Source organism: Syngnathus leptorhynchus, unplaced genomic scaffold (genome assembly GCF_054491065.1).
Source record: "Syngnathus leptorhynchus isolate UIUO unplaced genomic scaffold, UIUO_Slep HiC_scaffold_233, whole genome shotgun sequence".
Lineage (NCBI taxonomy): Eukaryota > Metazoa > Chordata > Actinopteri > Syngnathiformes > Syngnathidae > Syngnathus > Syngnathus leptorhynchus.
In genome coordinates this window covers 10,001-30,000 of record NW_028232200.1, presented here as the reverse complement: position 1 = coordinate 30,000, position 20,000 = coordinate 10,001, and positions in this window count along the sequence as shown.

Sequence of the window (20,000 nt, the reverse complement as noted above, 5' to 3'; positions counted from 1 at the left end):
GCCGAAGGCGGGTGCCGAGTTCACCGGCCCCAAGCGACAACCGGTCACCGAGGCACCCGCCGAAGGCGGGTGCCGAGTTCACCGGCCCCAAGCGACAACCGGTCACCGAGGCACCCGCCGAAGGCGGGTGCCGAGTTCACTGGCCCCAAGCGACAACCGGTCACCGAGGCACCCGCCGAAGGCGGGTGCCGAGTTCACTGGCCCCAAGCGACAGCGGTCACCGAGGCACCCGCCTCCGGCGGGTGCCGAGTTCACCGGCCCCGAGCACCAGCGGTCAGCCACGGAGGGTGCTGGATCATCCATACTTCCATAGCTCCAGAGCTCCAGAGATCCATAGTTCCATAGCTCCATAGCCCCGGAGCTCCATAGCCCCGGAGCTCCATAGCCCCGGAGCTCCATAGCTCCATAGCCCCGGAGCTCCATAGCCCCGGAGCTCCATAGCCCCGGAGCTCCATAGCTCCATAGCCCCGGAGCTCCATAGCCCCGGAGCTCCATAGCTCCATAGCCCCGGAGCTCCATAGCCCCGGAGCTCCATAGCTCCATAGCCCCGGAGCTCCATAGCCCCGGAGCTCCATAGCTCCATAGCCCCGGAGCTCCATAGCCCCGGAGCTCCATAGCTCCATAGCCCCGGAGCTCCATAGCCCCGGAGCTCCATAGCTCCATAGCCCCGGAGCTCCATAGCCCCGGAGCTCCATAGCCCCGGAGCTCCATAGCTCCATAGCCCCGGAGCTCCATAGCCCCGGAGCTCCATAGCCCCGGAGCTCCATAGCCCCGGAGCTCCATAGCCCCGGAGCTCCATAGCCCCGGAGCTCCATAGCTCCATACTTCCATAGCCCCATACTTCCATAGCTCCATAGCTCCATAGCTCCATACTTCCATAGCTCCAGCCGCGGAGGGTGCTGGCTGGTGGCTCCATAGCTCCATACTTCCATACTTGCAGCCACGGAGTTGGCTAAAATTGCACTAAGTGCGAAAGCCCATTCATTTACAACGGCGTGTCCGCCAGGCGGCGACATTTCCCCGTTACCGGTGGCTGCGCGGCGGGTGAGTGACAGAGCTTATCCGAGCGGCTGGAACTCTGCGCCGGCGTGGTCGAGCGTGAGGCCCCGGCCCTTTGGCTGCCTGGTACCTAAAACACTTCCATTGATCCAGCCACGGAGGGTGCTGGCTGGTGGCTCCATAGCTCCATAGCTCCATACCTCCAGAGCTCCAGAGCTCCATAGCACCAGAGCTCCATAGCTCCATAGCACCAGAGCTCCATAGCTCCATAGCACCAGAGCTCCATAGCTCCATAGCACCAGAGCTCCATAGCTCCATAGCACCAGAGCTCCATAGCTCCATAGCACCAGAGCTCCATAGCTCCATAGCACCAGAGCTCCATAGCTCCATAGCTCCAGGGCTCCATAGCTCCAGGGCTCCATAGCTCCATAGCTCCAGGGCTCCATAGCTCCAGGGCTCCAGGGCTCCATAGCTCCATACCTCCAGAGCTCCATAGCTCCATACTTCCAGAGCTCCATAGCTCCATAGCTCCATACTTCCATAGCTCCAGCCGCGGAGGGTGCTGGCTGGTGGCTCCATAGCTCCATACTTCCATACTTGCAGCCACGGAGTTGGCTAAAATTGCACTAAGTGCGAAAGCCCATTCATTTACAACGGCGTGTCCGCCAGGCGGCGACATTTCCCCGTTACCGGTGGCTGCGCGGCGGGTGAGTGACAGAGCTTATCCGAGCGGCTGGAACTCTGCGCCGGCGTGGTCGAGCGTGAGGCCCCGGCCCTTTGGCTGCCTGGTACCTAAAACACTTCCATTGATCCAGCCACGGAGGGTGCTGGCTGGTGGCTCCATAGCTCCATAGCTCCATAGCACCAGAGCTCCATAGCTCCATAGCACCAGAGCTCCATAGCTCCATAGCACCAGAGCTCCATAGCTCCATAGCACCAGAGCTCCAGAGCTCCATAGCACCAGAGCTCCAGAGCTCCATAGCACCAGAGCTCCATAGCTCCATAGCACCAGAGCTCCAGAGCTCCATAGCACCAGAGCTCCATAGCTCCATAGCACCAGAGCTCCATAGCTCCATAGCACCAGAGCTCCATAGCTCCATAGCACCAGAGCTCCATAGCTCCATAGCACCAGAGCTCCATAGCTCCATAGCACCAGAGCTCCATAGCTCCAGGGCTCCATAGCTCCAGGGCTCCATAGCTCCATAGCTCCAGGGCTCCATAGCTCCAGGGCTCCAGGGCTCCATAGCTCCATACCTCCAGAGCTCCATAGCTCCATACTTCCAGAGCTCCATAGCTCCATAGCTCCATACTTCCATAGCTCCAGCCGCGGAGGGTGCTGGCTGGTGGCTCCATAGCTCCATACTTGCAGCCACGGAGTTGGCTAAAATTGCACTAAGTGCGAAAGCCCATTCATTTACAACGGCGTGTCCGCCAGGCGGCGACATTTCCCCGTTACCGGTGGCTGCGCGGCGGGTGAGTGACAGAGCTTATCCGAGCGGCTGGAACTCTGCGCCGGCGTGGTCGAGCGTGAGGCCCCGGCCCTTTGGCTGCCTGGTACCTAAAACACTTCCATTGATCCAGCCACGGAGGGTGCTGGCTGGTGGCTCCATAGCTCCATAGCTCCATAGCACCAGAGCTCCAGAGCTCCACAGCACCAGAGCTCCATAGCTCCATAGCACCAGAGCTCCATAGCTCCATAGCACCAGAGCTCCATAGCTCCATAGCACCAGAGCTCCATAGCTCCATAGCACCAGAGCTCCATAGCTCCATAGCACCAGAGCTCCATAGCTCCATAGCACCAGAGCTCCATAGCTCCATAGCACCAGAGCTCCATAGCTCCATAGCTCCAGGGCTCCATAGCTCCAGGGCTCCATAGCTCCATAGCTCCAGGGCTCCATAGCTCCAGGGCTCCAGGGCTCCATAGCTCCATACCTCCAGAGCTCCATAGCTCCATACTTCCAGAGCTCCATAGCTCCATAGCGCCATACTTCCATAGCTCCATAGCTCCATACTTCCATAGCACCAGAGCTCCATAGCTCCAGAGCTCCATAGCTCCAGCCTGGGTGGCTGGTGGCTCCATAGCTCCATACTTCCATAGCTCCAGTCAGAGAGTTGGCGAAAATTGCACTAAGTGCGAAAGCCCATTCATTTACAACGGCGTGTCCACAAGGCGGCGACATTTCCCCGTTACCGGTGGCTGCGCGGCGGGTGAGTGACAGAGCTTATCCGAGCGGCTGGAACTCTGCGCCGGCGTGGTCGAGCGTGAGGCCCCGGCCCTTTGGCTGCCTGGTACCTAAAACACTTCCATTGATCCAGCCACGGAGGGTGCTGGCTGGTGGCTCCATAGCTCCATAGCTCCATAGCACCAGAGCTCCATAGCTCCATAGCACCAGAGCTCCATAGCTCCATAGCACCAGAGCTCCATAGCTCCATAGCACCAGAGCTCCATAGCTCCATAGCACCAGAGCTCCATAGCTCCATAGCACCAGAGCTCCATAGCTCCAGAGCTCCATAGCTCCATAGCACCAGAGCTCCATAGCTCCATAGCACCAGAGCTCCATAGCTCCATAGCACCAGAGCTCCATAGCTCCATAGCACCAGAGCTCCATAGCTCCATAGCTCCAGGGCTCCATAGCTCCAGGGCTCCAGGGCTCCATAGCTCCAGGGCTCCATAGCTCCAGGGCTCCAGGGCTCCATAGCTCCATACCTCCAGAGCTCCATAGCTCCATACTTCCAGAGCTCCATAGCTCCATAGCACCAGAGCTCCAGAGCTCCATAGCTCCATAGCACCAGAGCTCCAAAGCACCAGAGCTCCATAGCTCCAGCCTGGGTGGCTGGTGGCTCCATAGCTCCATACTTCCATAGCTCCAGTCAGAGAGTTGGCGAAAATTGCACTAAGTGCGAAAGCCCATTCATTTACAAGGGCGTGTCCACAAGGCGGCGACATTTCCCCGTTACCGGTGGCTGCGCGGCAGGAGAGTGACAGAGCTTATCCGAGCGGCTGGAACTCTGCGCCGGCGTGGTCGAACGGCTGGCCTCGGTAGTTGAGGTACCAGGGGTGGGCCGGGGAGCTCCAGGCGGGTCTTGTGAGAGAGTGAAGCCGAGCGGCTGGAACTCTGGGCCGGCCTGGTCGAGCGGCTGGCCTCGGTAGTTGAGGTACCAGGGGCGGGCTGGGGAGCTCCAGGCGGGGCTTGTGAGAGAGTGAAGCCGAGCGGCTGGAACTCTGGGCCGGCGTGGTTGAGCCACGGAGGGTGCTGGCTGGTGGCTCCATAGCTCCATAGCTCCATAGCTCCATAGCTCCATACTTCCATAGCTCCATACTTCCATAGCTCCAGACTTCCATAGCTCCATAGCTCCATAGCTCCATAGCTCCATAGCTCCATAGCACCAGAGCTCCAGAGCTCCATAGCACCAGAGCTCCAGAGCTCCATAGCTCCATAGCTCCATAGCCCCAGAGCTCCATAGCTCCATAGCTCCATAGCTCCAGAGCTCCATACTTCCATAGCTCCAGAGCTCCAGCCTGTCTGGTGGCTCCATAGCTCCATAGCTCCATACTTGCAGCCACGGAGCTGGCGAAAATTGCACTAAGTGCGAAAGCCCATTCATTTACAACGGCGTGTCCACAAGGCGGCGACATTTCCCCGTTACCGGTGGCTGCTTAGCGGGAGAGTGACAGAGCTTATCCGAGCGGCTGGAACTCTGGGCCGGCCTGGTCGAGCGGCTGGCCTCGGTAGTTGAGGTACCAGGGGCGGGCTGGGGAGCTCCAGGCGGGGCTTGTGAGAGAGTGTAGCCGAGCGGCTGGAACTCTGGGCCGGCGTGGTTGAGCAGCATGCCCGCGGAGGTGGCTCTTCCATAGGCACGGAGGGTGCTGGAGCTCCACACTTCCCTAGGCACGGAGGGTGCTGGAGCTCCACACTTCCATAGCTCCAGGCACGGAGGGTGCTGGAGCTCCACACTTCCATAGGCACGGAGGGTGCTGGAGCTCCACACTTCCATAGGCACGGAGGGTGCTGGAGCTCCACACTTCCATAGGCAGGGAGGGTGCTGGAGCTCCACACTTCCATAGGCAGGGAGGGTGCTGGAGCTCCACACTTCCATAGGCAGGGAGGGTGCTGGAGCTCCACACTTCCATAGGCAGGGAGGGTGCTGGAGCTCCACACTTCCATAGGCACGGAGGGTGCTGGAGCTCCACACTTCCATAGGCAGGGAGGGTGCTGGAGCTCCACACTTCCATAGGCAGGGAGGGTGCTGGAGCTCCACACTTCCATAGGCAGGGAGGGTGCTGGAGCTCCACACTTCCATAGGCAGGGAGGGTGCTGGAGCTCCACACTTCCATAGGCAGGGAGGGTGCTGGAGCTCCACACTTCCATAGGCACGGAGGGTGCTGGAGCTCCACACTTCCATAGGCAGGGAGGGTGCTGGAGCTCCACACTTCCATAGGCAGGGAGGGTGCTGGAGCTCCACACTTCCATAGGCACGGAGGGTGCTGGAGCTCCACACTTCCATAGGCAGGGAGGGTGCTGGAGCTCCACACTTCCATAGGCAGGGAGGGTGCTGGAGCTCCACACTTCCATAGGCAGGGAGGGTGCTGGAGCTCCACACTTCCATAGGCAGGGAGGGTGCTGGAGCTCCACACTTCCATAGGCAGGGAGGGTGCTGGAGCTCCACACTTCCATAGGCAGGGAGGGTGCTGGAGCTCCACACTTCCATAGGCAGGGAGGGTGCTGGAGCTCCACACTTCCATAGGCAGGGAGGGTGCTGGAGCTCCACACTTCCATAGGCAGGGAGGGTGCTGGAGCTCCACACTTCCATAGGCAGGGAGGGTGCTGGAGCTCCACACTTCCATAGGCAGGGAGGGTGCTGGAGCTCCACACTTCCATAGGCAGGGAGGGTGCTGGAGCTCCACACTTCCATAGGCAGGGAGGGTGCTGGAGCTCCACACTTCCATAGGCAGGGAGGGTGCTGGAGCTCCACACTTCCATAGGCAGGGAGGGTGCTGGAGCTCCACACTTCCATAGGCAGGGAGGGTGCTGGAGCTCCACACTTCCATAGGCAGGGAGGGTGCTGGAGCTCCACACTTCCATAGGCAGGGAGGGTGCTGGAGCTCCACACTTCCATAGGCAGGGAGGGTGCTGGAGCTCCACACTTCCATAGGCAGGGAGGGTGCTGGAGCTCCACACTTCCATAGGCAGGGAGGGTGCTGGAGCTCCACACTTCCATAGGCAGGGAGGGTGCTGGAGCTCCACACTTCCATAGGCAGGGAGGGTGCTGGAGCTCCACACTTCCATAGGCAGGGAGGGTGCTGGAGCTCCACACTTCCATAGGCAGGGAGGGTGCTGGAGCTCCACACTTCCATAGGCAGGGAGGGTGCTGGAGCTCCACACTTCCATAGGCAGGGAGGGTGCTGGAGCTCCACACTTCCATAGGCAGGGAGGGTGCTGGAGCTCCACACTTCCATAGGCAGGGAGGGTGCTGGAGCTCCACACTTCCATAGGCAGGGAGGGTGCTGGAGCTCCACACTTCCATAGGCAGGGAGGGTGCTGGAGCTCCACACTTCCATAGGCAGGGAGGGTGCTGGAGCTCCACACTTCCATAGGCAGGGAGGGTGCTGGAGCTCCACACTTCCATAGGCAGGGAGGGTGCTGGAGCTCCACACTTCCATAGGCAGGGAGGGTGCTGGAGCTCCACACTTCCATAGGCAGGGAGGGTGCTGGAGCTCCACACTTCCATAGGCAGGGAGGGTGCTGGAGCTCCACACTTCCATAGGCAGGGAGGGTGCTGGAGCTCCACACTTCCATAGGCAGGGAGGGTGCTGGAGCTCCACACTTCCATAGGCAGGGAGGGTGCTGGAGCTCCACACTTCCATAGGCAGGGAGGGTGCTGGAGCTCCACACTTCCATAGGCAGGGAGGGTGCTGGAGCTCCACACTTCCATAGGCAGGGAGGGTGCTGGAGCTCCACACTTCCATAGGCAGGGAGGGTGCTGGAGCTCCACACTTCCATAGGCAGGGAGGGTGCTGGAGCTCCACACTTCCATAGGCAGGGAGGGTGCTGGAGCTCCACACTTCCATAGGCAGGGAGGGTGCTGGAGCTCCACACTTCCATAGGCAGGGAGGGTGCTGGAGCTCCACACTTCCATAGGCAGGGAGGGTGCTGGAGCTCCACACTTCCATAGGCAGGGAGAGTGCTGGAGCTCCACACTTCCATAGGCACGGAGGGTGCTGGAGCTCCACACTTCCATAGGCAGGGAGGGTGCTGGAGCTCCACACTTCCGTAGGCAGGGAGGGTGCTGGAGCTCCACACTTCCATAGGCAGGGAGGGTGCTGGAGCTCCACACTTCCATAGGCAGGGAGGGTGCTGGAGCTCCACACTTCCATAGGCAGGGAGGGTGCTGGAGCTCCACACTTCCATAGGCAGGGAGGGTGCTGGAGCTCCACACTTCCATAGGCAGGGAGGGTGCTGGCACATCCACACTTCCAGCCACGGAGCATGCTGGCACTTCCACCTTGCTTGCTAAGTCGGCGTGATCTTGCCCAAAAAGTCCCTCCTCACCTCCAGCTGGAAGTGGAAAAAAATCTTCCACCTGCTTGGCCGAGGTTCTGGAAGCCAGCAGCTCGCAGAATGTTGCCAAAGTTTCACTGGAAGGAAAAGAAAAGAGAAGACCGAGTGCGCATTTCACCTACCGCCGAATGTCCACAAGAGGGAAGTGTCACTCCGTCGCAGAATCTGCGCCGACGCACTCGGCACCCTTCGAATTTATGGTGCCGGTGCGGGTGTTCTGGGTGCAAAAAGGCCGCCCAAGTGGTAGAAAAAAATCAGACTTCGTCTCTTAGGTCGAAATTAATGCCAAGTTTTGAAATGCGCTGGCAGGGGTGGACCAGGGCCCGTTAGAAGTGCTTAGCCGAGGTCCTGGAAGCCTAACCCGGCGTGATCTTGTGCAAAAAGCCGCTGCTGAGCTCCAGCTGGAAGTGTAAAAAGAACCGGGCTGGATCAAAAAAAGAACCGGGCGGCCCGTTAAAATTGCTTAGCCGAGGTCCTGGAACCCTAACCCGGCGTGATCTTGTGCAAAAAGCCGCTGCTGAGCTCCAGCTGGAAGTGTAAAAAGAACCGGGCTGGTTCAAAAAAAAGAACCGGGCGACCCGTTAGAAGTGCTTAGCCGAGGTCCTGGAAGCCTAACCCGGCGTGATCTTGTGCAAAAAGCCGCTGCTGAGCTCCAGCTGGAAGTGGAAAAAGAACCGGGCTGGATCAAAAAAGAACCGGGCGACCCGTTAAAATTGCTTAGCCGAGGTCCTGGAAGCCTAACACGGCGTGATCTTGTGCAAAAAGCCGCTCCCGAGCTCCAGCTGGAAGTGTAAAAAGAACCAGGCTGGATAAAAAAAAAGAACCGGGCTGGATCAAAAAAAGAACCGGGCGACCCGTTAAAATTGCTTAGCCGAGGTCCTGGAAGCCTAACACGGCGTGATCTTGTGCAAAAAGCCGCTCCCGAGCTCCAGCTGGAAGTGTAAAAAGAACCGGGCTGGATAAAAAAAGAACCGGGCTGGATCAAAAAAGAACCGGGCGACCCGTTAAAATTGCTGAGCCGAGGTCCTGGAAGCCTAACACGGCGTGATCTTGTGCAAAAAGCCGCTCCCGAGCTCCAGCTGGAAGTGTAAAAAGAACCGGGCTGGATAAAAAAAGAACCGGGCTGGATCAAAAAAAGAACCGGGCGACCCGTTAAAATTTCTTAGCCGAGGTCCTGGAAGCCTAACACGGCGTGATCTTGTGCAAAAAGCCGCTCCCGAGCTCCAGCTGGAAGTGTAAAAAGAACCGGGCTGGATAAAAAAAGAACCGGGCTGGATCAAAAAAGAACCGGGCGACCCGTTAAAATTGCTTAGCCGAGGTCCTGGAAGCCTAACACGGCGTGTTGTTGTGCAAAAAGCCGCTCCCGAGCTCCAGCTGGAAGTGTAAAAAGAACCAGGCTGGATAAAAAAAAGAACCGGGCTGGATCAAAAAAGAACCGGGCGACCCGTTAAAATTGCTGAGCCGAGGTCCTGGAAGCCTAACACGGCGTGATCTTGTGCAAAAAGCCGCTCCCGAGCTCCAGCTGGAAGTGTAAAAAGAACCGGGCTGGATAAAAAAAGAACCGGGCTGGATCAAAAAAGAACCGGGCGACCCGTTAAAATTGCTTAGCCGAGGTCCTGGAAGCCTAACACGGCGTGATCTTGTGCAAAAAGCCGCTCCCGAGCTCCAGCTGGAAGTGTAAAAAGAACCGGGCTGGATAAAAAAAGAACCGGGCTGGATCAAAAAAGAACCGGGCGACCCGTTAAAATTGCTTAGCCGAGGTCCTGGAAGCCTAACACGGCGTGTTGTTGTGCAAAAAGCCGCTCCCGAGCTCCAGCTGGAAGTGTAAAAAGAACCAGGCTGGATAAAAAAAAGAACCGGGCTGGATCAAAAAAGAACCGGGCGACCCGTTAAAATTGCTGAGCCGAGGTCCTGGAAGCCTAACACGGCGTGATCTTGTGCAAAAAGCCGCTCCCGAGCTCCAGCTGGAAGTGTAAAAAGAACCGGGCTGGATAAAAAAAGAACCGGGCTGGATCAAAAAAGAACCGGGCGACCCGTTAAAATTGCTTAGCCGAGGTCCTGGAAGCCTAACACGGCGTGATCTTGTGCAAAAAGCCGCTCCCGAGCTCCAGCTGGAAGTGTAAAAAGAACCAGGCTGGATAAAAAAAAGAACCGGGCTGGATCAAAAAAGAACCGGGCGACCCGTTAAAATTGCTTAGCCGAGGTCCTGGAAGCCTAACACGGCGTGTTCTTGTGCAAAAAGCCGCTCCCAAGCTCCAGCTGGAAGTGTAAAAAGAACCAGGCTGGATAAAAAAAAGAACCGGGCTGGATCAAAAAAGAACCGGGCGACCCGTTAAAATTGCTTAGCCGAGGTCCTGGAAGCCTAACACGGCGTGATCTTGTGCAAAAAGCCGCTCCCGAGCTCCAGCTGGAAGTGTAAAAAGAACCGGGCTGGATAAAAAAAAGAACCGGGCTGGATCAAAAAAGAACCGGGCGACCCGTTAAAATTGCTTAGCCGAGGTCCTGGAAGCCTAACACGGCGTGTTCTTGTGCAAAAAGCCGCTCCCGAGCTCCAGCTGGAAGTGTAAAAAGAACCAGGCTGGATAAAAAAAAGAACCGGGCTGGATCAAAAAAGAACCGGGGGACCCGTTAAAATTGCTTAGCCGAGGTCCTGGAAGCCTAACACGGCGTGATCTTGTGCAAAAAGCCGCTCCCGAGCTCCAGCTGGAAGTGTAAAAAGAACCGGGCTGGATAAAAAAAAGAACCGGGCTGGATCAAAAAAGAACCGGGCGACCCGTTAAAATTGCTTAGCCGAGGTCCTGGAAGCCTAACACGGCGTGATCTTGTGCAAAAAGCCGCTCCCGAGCTCCAGCTGGAAGTGTAAAAAGAACCGGGCTGGATAAAAAAAAGAACCGGGCTGGTTCAAAAAAGAACCGGGCAACCCGTTAAAATTGCTTAGCCGAGGTCCTGGAAGCCTAACACGGCGTGTTCTTGTGCAAAAAGCCGCTCCCGAGCTCCAGCTGGAAGTGTAAAAAGAACCGGGCTGGATAAAAAAAAGAACCGGGCTGGATCAAAAAAGAACCGGGCGACCCGTTAAAATTGCTTAGCCGAGGTCCTGGAAGCCTAACACGGCGTGATCTTGTGCAAAAAGCCGCTCCCGAGCTCCAGCTGGAAGTGTAAAAAGAACCGGGCTGGATAAAAAAAAGAACCGGGCTGGATCAAAAAAGAACCGGGCGACCCGTTAAAATTGCTTAGCCGAGGTCCTGGAAGCCTAACACGGCGTGTTCTTGTGCAAAAAGCCGCTCCCGAGCTCCAGCTGGAAGTGTAAAAAGAACCAGGCTGGATAAAAAAAAGAACCGGGCTGGATCAAAAAAGAACCGGGCGACCCGTTAAAATTGCTTAGCCGAGGTCCTGGAAGCCTAACACGGCGTGATCTTGTGCAAAAAGCCGCTCCCGAGCTCCAGCTGGAAGTGTAAAAAGAACCGGGCTGGATAAAAAAAAGAACCGGGCTGGATCAAAAAAGAACCGGGCGACCCGTTAAAATTGCTTAGCCGAGGTCCTGGAAGCCTAACACGGCGTGTTCTTGTGCAAAAAGCCGCTCCCGAGCTCCAGCTGGAAGTGTAAAAAGAACCAGGCTGGATAAAAAAAAGAACCGGGCTGGATCAAAAAAGAACCGGGCGACCCGTTAAAATTGCTTAGCCGAGGTCCTGGAAGCCTAACACGGCGTGATCTTGTGCAAAAAGCCGCTCCCGAGCTCCAGCTGGAAGTGTAAAAAGAACCAGGCTGGATAAAAAAAGAACCGGGCTGGATCAAAAAAGAACCGGGCGACCCGTTAAAATTGCTTAGCCGAGGTCCTGGAAGCCTAACCCGGCGTGATCTTGCCCGAAATTCGGCCTCTATACTTCCATTTTAGGTACCAGGCGCTCATAGTGTGTTGGTCCCACTAGTCAGTGTACTGGTCCCACTCGCTAGTGTACTGGTCCCCCTAGTCAGTGTACTCATCCAGTTACCCCCCGTTTTCCAAAACACCATCGGCACGTATAAGGGGGGGACTCTTGAGAGAGATGAGGTATATGGCAGCGCAACACCAATCCGCTCCGCGCTGGTTCCCATGTCGGCTACGGATGAATAAAACCAGCCTGTCCCCCCTGGAGCTCACGAGACACGGAATTTTTTCTAAGTGCCAACGGCTCTTCCGAGCAAACGTGTCCGCTCCGGCTGGTTCCCCCGTCGGCCTCGAATGACGAAAAATGCCGGTCTCCGCCCGGAGCTCATGACAAACGAAAAATTTTCTAAGTGCCAACGGCACTAGCGAGCGAATGTGTCCGCTCGGCGCTGGTTCCCGGGTCGAACCCGGAAGACGAAAAACGCCGCTCTCCGCCCGGAGCTCATGACAAACGAAAAATTTTCTAAGTGCCAACGGCACTAGCGAGCGAATGTGTCCGCTCGGCGCTGGTTCCCGGGTCGAACCCGGAAGACGAAAAACGCCGCTCTCCGCCCGGAGCTCATGACAAACGAAAAATTTTCTAAGTGCCAACGGCACTAGCGAGCGAATGTGTCCGCTCGGCGCTGGTTCCCGGGTCGAACCCGGAAGACAAAAAACGCCGGTCTCCGCCCGGAGCTCATGACAAACGAAAAATTTTCTAAGTGCCAACGGCACTAGCGAGCGAATGTGTCCGCTCGGCGCTGGTTCCCGGGTCGAACCCGGAAGACGAAAAACGCCGCTCTCCGCCCGGAGCTCATGACAAACGAAAAATTTTCTAAGTGCCAACGGCACTTGCGAGCGAATGTGTCCGCTCGGCGCTGGTTCCCGGGTCGGACCCGGAAGACGAAAAACGCCGGTCTCCGCCCGGAGCTCATGACAAACGAAAAATTTTCTAAGTGCCAACGGCACTAGCGAGCGAATGTGTCCGCTCGGCGCTGGTTCCCGGGTCGGACCCGGAAGACGAAAAACGCCGGTCCTCGCCTGGAGGTCCCAGCAAAATCGGCGAAAAAACGACTAAGTGTCAACTTTCGAAAAAACGGCTAAGTGTCGACTTTCGAAAAAACGGCTAAGTGTCAACTTTCGAAAAAACGGCTAAGTGTCAACTTTCGAAAAAACGACTAAGTGCCCACGGCTCTGCGGGGCTTGTGAGTCCGCCCCGCGCCGGTTCGGCGGTCGGCCTCAAAAAGCAAAAAATCAGCCTCTCTCCCTGGAGCTCACCAAAAATTTGTCGAAATTTTTCTAAGTTCTCCTCGAGGTACCAGGGGGTGAGGTACCCGGGCTAAGGTGCAGTACCTTTTTTGGTCTTCAGGTGCGCCAGAGTACAATGAAATGGTCCCAGTAGTCAGTGTACTCATCGACTTTCCCCCCGTTTTCCAAAGCACCTCGTTTACGAGTATGGAGGAGATGGTGCTGGTCTCCCCACGGCGTCGGACACGCCGTCCTCGACAGCACAAGGTCGGATAGAAGACCTGGAAAGCGCCGTGGCACGCGCTGGAGGTGGGCACTTTGGCGAAAAAACGACTAAGTGTCAACTTTCGAAAAAACGACTAAGTGTCAACTTTCGAAAAAACGGCTAAGTGTCAACTTTCGAAAAAACGACTAAGTGTCACCTCTCTGAAAAAATGGCAAAGTGTCGCCTCTCTGAAAATTTTCTAAGTGCCCACGGCTCTGCGGGCTCGTGCATCCGAGCCGCGCCGGTTCTGCAACCGGCCTAGAATGACGAAAAATAACGGTCTCCTCCTGGAGCTCACAGCCAATTGTGGCGAAAAAGTGGCAAAGTGCCCACGGCTCTGCGGGCTCGTGCATCCGACCCGCGCCGGTTCTGCAGCCGGCCTAGAATGACGAAAAATAACGGTCTCCTCCTGGAGCTCACAGCCAACTTGGCAAAAAGTTTCTAAGTGCCCACGGCCCTGCCGAGCTTTGGCGTCCGCCCAGCGCCGGTTCCGCAGTCGGCCTCCAATGACGAAAAATAACGGTCTCCTCCTGGAGCTCACAGCCAACTTGGCAAAAAGTTTCTAAGTGCCCACGGCCCTGCCGAGCTTTGGCGTCCGCTCAGCGCCGGTTCCGCAGTCGGCCTCCTATGACGAAAAATAACGGTCTCCTCCTGGAGCTCACAGCCAACTTGGCAAAAAGTTTCTAAGTGCCCACGGCCCTGCCGAGCTTTGGCGTCCGCCCAGCGCCGGTTCCGCAGTCGGCCTCCAATGACGAAAAATAACGGTCTCCTCCTGGAGCTCACAGCCAACTTGGCAAAAAGTTTCTAAGTGCCCACGGCCCTGCCGAGCTTTGGCGTCCGCTCAGCGCCGGTTCTGCAGCCGGCCTAGAATGACGAAAAATAACGGTCTCCTCCTGGAGCTCACAGCCAACTTGGCAAAAAGTTTCTAAGTGCCCACGGCCCTGCCGAGCTTTGGCGTCCGCCCAGCGCCGGTTCCGCAGTCGGCCTCGAATGACGAAAAATAACGGTCTCCTCCTGGAGCTCACAGCCAACTTGGCAACAAGTTTCTAAGTGCCCACGGCCCTGCCGAGCTTTGGCGTCCGCTCAGCGCCGGTTCCGCAGTCGGCCTCCTATGACGAAAAATAACGGTCTCCTCCTGGAGCTCACAGCCAACTTGGCAAAAAGTTTCTAAGTGCCCACGGCCCTGCCGAGCTTTGGCGTCCGCCCAGCGCCGGTTCCGCAGTCGGCCTCCAATGACGAAAAATAACGGTCTCCTCCTGGAGCTCACAGCCAACTTGGCAAAAAGTTTCTAAGTGCCCACGGCCCTGCCGAGCTTTGGCGTCCGCTCAGCGCCGGTTCCGCAGTCGGCCTCGAATGACGAAAAATAACGGTCTCCTCCTGGAGCTCACAGCCAACTTGGCAAAAAGTTTCTAAGTGCCCACGGCCCTGCCGAGCTTTGGCGTCCGCTCAGCGCCGGTTCCGCAGTCGGCCTCGAATGACGAAAAATAACGGTCTCCTCCTGGAGCTCACAGCCAACTTGGCAAAAAGTTTCTAAGTGCCCACGGCCCTGCCGAGCTTTGGCGTCCGCCCAGCGCCGGTTCCGCAGTCGGCCTCGAATGACGAAAAATAACGGTCTCCTCCTGGAGCTCACAGCCAACTTGGCAAAAAGTTTCTAAGTGTCACATCTCTGAAAAAACGACTAAGTGTCAACTTTCGAAAAAACGGCTAAGTGTCAACTTTCGAAAAAACGGCAAAGTGTCACATCTCTGAAAAAACGGCTAAGTGTCGACTTTCGAAAAAACGGCTAAGTGTCAACTTTCGAAAAAACGGCAAAGTGTCACATCTCTGAAAAAACGGCTAAGTGTCGACTTTCGAAAAAACGACAGAGTGTCGCCTCTCTGAAAAAACGACTAAGTGTCGACTCTGAGAAAATGGCAAAGTGCCCACGGCTCTGCGGGCTCGTGCATCCGACCCGCGCCGGTTCCCCAGCCGGCCTGAAATAAGGCAAAACCAGCCTCTCCGCCTGGAGCTCAGAGCCAACTTGGCGAATATTTTCTAAGTGCCCACGGCTCTGCGTGGCTACGGCGTCTGCCCAGCGCCGGTTCCTGGGTCGAACCCCGAGGACGAGGAATGCCGGTCTCCGCCTGGAGGTCCCAGCTTAATCGGCGAAAATTTTCTAAGTGCCCACGGCTCTGCCGGGCTCGTGCATCCGACCCGCGCCGGTTCCCCAGCCGGCCTGAAATAAGGCAAAACCAGGCTCTCCCCCTGGAGCTCAGAGCCAATTGTGGCGAAAAAACGACTAAGTGTCAACTTTCGAAAAAACGACTAAGTGTCAACTTTCCAAAAAAACGGCTAAGTGTCGACTTTCGAAAAAACGGCTAAGTGTCAACTTTCGAAAAAACGACTAAGTGTCGCCTCTGAAAAAACGACTAAGTGTCGCCTCTCTGAAAAAACGACTAAGTGCCCACGGCTCTGCGGGGCTTGTGAGTCCGCCCCGCGCCGGTTCGGCGGTCGGCCTCAAAAAGCGAAAAATCAGCCTCTCTCCCTGGAGCTCACCAAAAATTTGTCGAAATTTTTCTAAGTTCTCCTCGAGGTACCAGGGGGTGAGGTACCCGGGCTAAGGTGCAGTACCTTTTTTGGTCTTCAGGTGCGCCAGAGTACAATGAAATGGTCCCAGTAGTCAGTGTACTCATCGACTTTCCCCCCGTTTTCCAAAGCACCCCGTTTACGAGTATGGAGGAGATGGTGCTGGTCTCCCCACGGCGTCGGACACGCCGTCCTCGACAGCACAAGGTCGGATAGAAGACCTGAAAAGCGCCGTGGCACGCGCTGGAGGTGTCACTGTGGCGAAAAAGTGACTAAGTGTCAACTTTCGAAAAAACGGCTAAGTGTCAACTTTCGAAAAAACGGCTAAGTGTCAACTTTCGAAAAAACGGCTAAGTGTCAACTTTCGAAAAAACGACTAAGTGTCGCCTCTCTGAAAAAACGGCAAAGTGTCAACTTTCGAAAAAACGACTAAGTGTCAACTTTCGAAAAAACGACTAAGTGTCACCTCTCTGAAAAAATGGCAAAGTGTCAACTGCGAATGTGGTGGTGCATGGAAGGAAGTGGAGGACGGCCGCCTCCTTAAACACAGGCCGAAGAGGAGCGTCAGGGCCGGCTCCTTAAACACGGACCGAGTGTCGCCCTTAACACAGACCAAGCGGAGGACGGCCGCCTCCCTAAATACAGGCCGAACCGGAGCGCGAGGGCCGCTCCTTAAACACGGACCGAGTGTCGCCCTTAACACAGACCAAGGGGAGGACGGCCGCCTCCTTAAACACAGGCCGGAGAGGAGCGTCAGGGCCAGGCTCCTCAAACATGGACCGAGTGTCGCCCTTAACACAGACCAAGGGGAGGACGGCCGCCTCCTTAAACACAGGCCGGAGAGGAGCGTCAGGGCCAGGCTCCTCAAACATGGACCGAGTGTCGCCCTTAACACAGACCAAGGGGAGGACGGCCGCCTCCTTAAACACAGGCCGGAGAGGAGCGTCAGGGCCAGGCTCCTCAAACATGGACCGAGTGTCGCCCTTAACACAGACCAAGGGGAGGACGGCCGCCTCCTTAAACACAGGCCGGAGAGGAGCGTCAGGGCCAGGCTCCTCAAACATGGACCGAGTGTCGCCCTTAACACAGACCAAGGGGAGGACGGCCGCCTCCTTAAACACAGGCCGGAGAGGAGCGTCAGGGCCAGGCTCCTCAAACATGGACCGAGTGTCGCCCTTAACACGGACCAAGGGGAGGACGGCCGCCTCCTTAAACACAGGCCGGAGAGGAGCGTCAGGGCCAGGCTCCTCAAACATGGACCGAGTGTCGCCCTTAACACGGACCAAGGGGAGGACGGCCGCCTCCTTAAACACAGGCCGGAGAGGAGCGTCAGGGCCAGGCTCCTCAAACATGGACCGAGTGTCGCCCTTAACACAGACCAAGGGGAGGACGGCCGCCTCCTTAAACACAGGCCGGAGAGGAGCGTCAGGGCCAGGCTCCTCAAACATGGACCGAGTGTCGCCCTTAACACGGACCAAGGGGAGGACGGCCGCCTCCTTAAACACAGGCCGGAGAGGAGCGTCAGGGCCAGGCTCCTCAAACATGGACCGAGTGTCGCCCTTAACACGGACCAAGGGGAGGACGGCCGCCTCCTTAAACACAGGCCGGAGAGGAGCGTCAGGGCCAGGCTCCTCAAACATGGACAGAGTGTCGCCCTTAACACAGACCAAGCGGAGGACGGCCGCCTCCCTAAATACAGGCCGAACCGGAGCGCGAGTGTCGCTCCTTAAACACGGACCGAGTGGAGGACGGCCGCCTCCTTAAACACAGGCCGAACAAAATGACACAAAGTGTCAACTGCGAATGTTGTCCATCCAAGGAAGGAGCGTGATGCCCGGCCGGCTCCTTAAACACAGGCCGAGAGTCGCCCCGGACGGTCCGCCTCGCGGCGCCCGTCTGCTCGGATAAAATGACACAAAGTGTCAACTACGAATGTTGTCCATCCAAGGAGGGAGCGTGATGCCCGGCCGGCTCCGAAAACACAGGCCGAGAGTCGCCCCGGACGGTCCGCCTCGCGGCGCCCGTCTGCTCGGATAAAATGACACAAAGTGTCAACTGCGAATGTTGTCCATCCAAGGAAGGAGCGTGATGCCCGGCCGGCTCCTTAAACACAGGCCGAGAGTCGCCCCGGACGGTCCGCCTCGCGGCGCCCGCCCGCTCGGATAAAATGACACAAAGTGTCAACTACGAATGTTGTCCATCCAAGGAAGGAGCGTGATGCCCGGCCGGCTCCTTAAACACAGGCCGAGAGTCGCCCCGGACGGTCGCCTCGCGGCGCCCGTCTGCTCGGATAAAATGACACAAAGTGTCAACTACGAATGTTGTCCATCCAAGGAGGGAGCGTGATGCCCGGCCGGCTCCGAAAACACAGGCCGAGAGTCGCCCCGGACGGTCCGCCTCGCGGCGCCCGTCTGCTCGGATAAAATGACACAAAGTGTCAACTGCGAATGTTGTCCATCCAAGGAAGGAGCGTGATGCCCGGCCGGCTCCTTAAACACAGGCCGAGAGTCGCCCCGGACGGTCCGCCTCGCGGCGCCCGCCCGCTCGGATAAAATGACACAAAGTGTCAACTACGAATGTTGTCCATCCAAGGAAGGAGCGTGATGCCCGGCCGGCTCCTTAAACACAGGCCGAGAGTCGCCCCGGACGGTCGCCTCGCGGCGCCCGTCTGCTCGGATAAAATGACACAAAGTGTCAACTACGAATGTTGTCCATCCAAGGAGGGAGCGTGATGCCCGGCCGGCTCCGAAAACACAGGCCGAGAGTCGCCCCGGACGGTCCGCCTCGCGGCGCCCGTCTGCTCGGATAAAATGACACAAAGTGTCAACTGCGAATGTTGTCCATCCAAGGAAGGAGCGTGATGCCCGGCCGGCTCCTTAAACACAGGCCGAGAGTCGCCCCGGACGGTCCGCCTCGCGGCGCCCGCCCGCTCGGATAAAATGACACAAAGTGTCAACTACGAATGTTGTCCATCCAAGGAAGGAGCGTGATGCCCGGCCGGCTCCTTAAACACAGGCCGAGAGTCGCCCCGGACGGTCGCCTCGCGGCGCCCGTCTGCTCGGATAAAATGACACAAAGTGTCAACTACGAATGTTGTCCATCCAAGGAGGGAGCGTGATGCCCGGCCGGCTCCGAAAACACAGGCCGAGAGTCGCCCCGGACGGTCCGCCTCGCGGCGCCCGTCTGCTCGGATAAAATGACACAAAGTGTCAACTGCGAATGTTGTCCATCCAAGGAAGGAGCGTGATGCCCGGCCGGCTCCTTAAACACAGGCCGAGAGTCGCCCCGGACGGTCCGCCTCGCGGCGCCCGCCCGCTCGGATAAAATGACACAAAGTGTCAACTACGAATGTTGTCCATCCAAGGAAGGAGCGTGATGCCCGGCCGGCTCCTTAAACACAGGCCGAGAGTCGCCCCGGACGGTCGCCTCGCGGCGCCCGTCTGCTCGGATAAAATGACACAAAGTGTCAACTACGAATGTTGTCCATCCAAGGAGGGAGCGTGATGCCCGGCCGGCTCCGAAAACACAGGCCGAGAGTCGCCCCGGACGGTCCGCCTCGCGGCGCCCGTCTGCTCGGATAAAATGACACAAAGTGTCAACTACGAATGTTGTCCATCCAAGGAGGGAGCGTGAGGCCCGGCCGGCTCCGAAAACACAGGCCGAGAGTCGCCCCGGACGGTCCGCCTCTCGAGGCGCCCGCCCGCTCGGATAAAATGACACAAAGTGTCAACTACGAATGTTGTCCATCCAAGGAGGGAGCGTGATGCCCGGCCGGCTCCGAAAACACAGGCCGAGATTCGACCCCGGACGGGCCGTCTTCTCCCGGCGCCCGCCCGCGTACGCCCCCCATCCCCGGTCGCCCGTCTGCTCCCGGCGGGCCTCCGAGTACCCCCTCACCCAACTGACCGACTGGCACTCATGACCCGCCTTGGTAGGGCCTCCATCGGCCTCGGCTCGTCCGACGTCGGGTGGACGGTTCCTACCCACTGCGGGTCGCACTCTAGCGCCCCGGCCGCCGCGTGAGCGTGCGCTCCCCGCGCCGCCCCGCAGGCCCCGGCGCGACCGTACTGCGGCGAGACCGAGACGACCCGGTTTGGCATCCATCCCACCTAGCCACGATCCACGGAGGCCGAGCGAGCGGCTGAGTGTCGGGCGCCGCGCGTGCGAGCGTCCGCCGGCCGCGCCGGTCCTTCCGCGAATGTCGTTTCTCAAACCCTCCGGCTTGATAGCGGCGGCACCACGGGAAGCCGTCCACACACACCGTCCGACCTCTATCCGAAAAGCCTTCCCGACCAACCGCGGTCGCGGGGGCGTCTGTCGCTCCGCATCGGGGGGGCGTATGGCTTCCGCGCTACGCGCTGCGGGCTCGGGGGGGCCGCAACGGCTGAGTCTGACTCGGCCGGGGCGCAGCTTCCCTCCCGGCAGTCAGCAATAGTGCCGATCGCGCCTGCCACCAGCC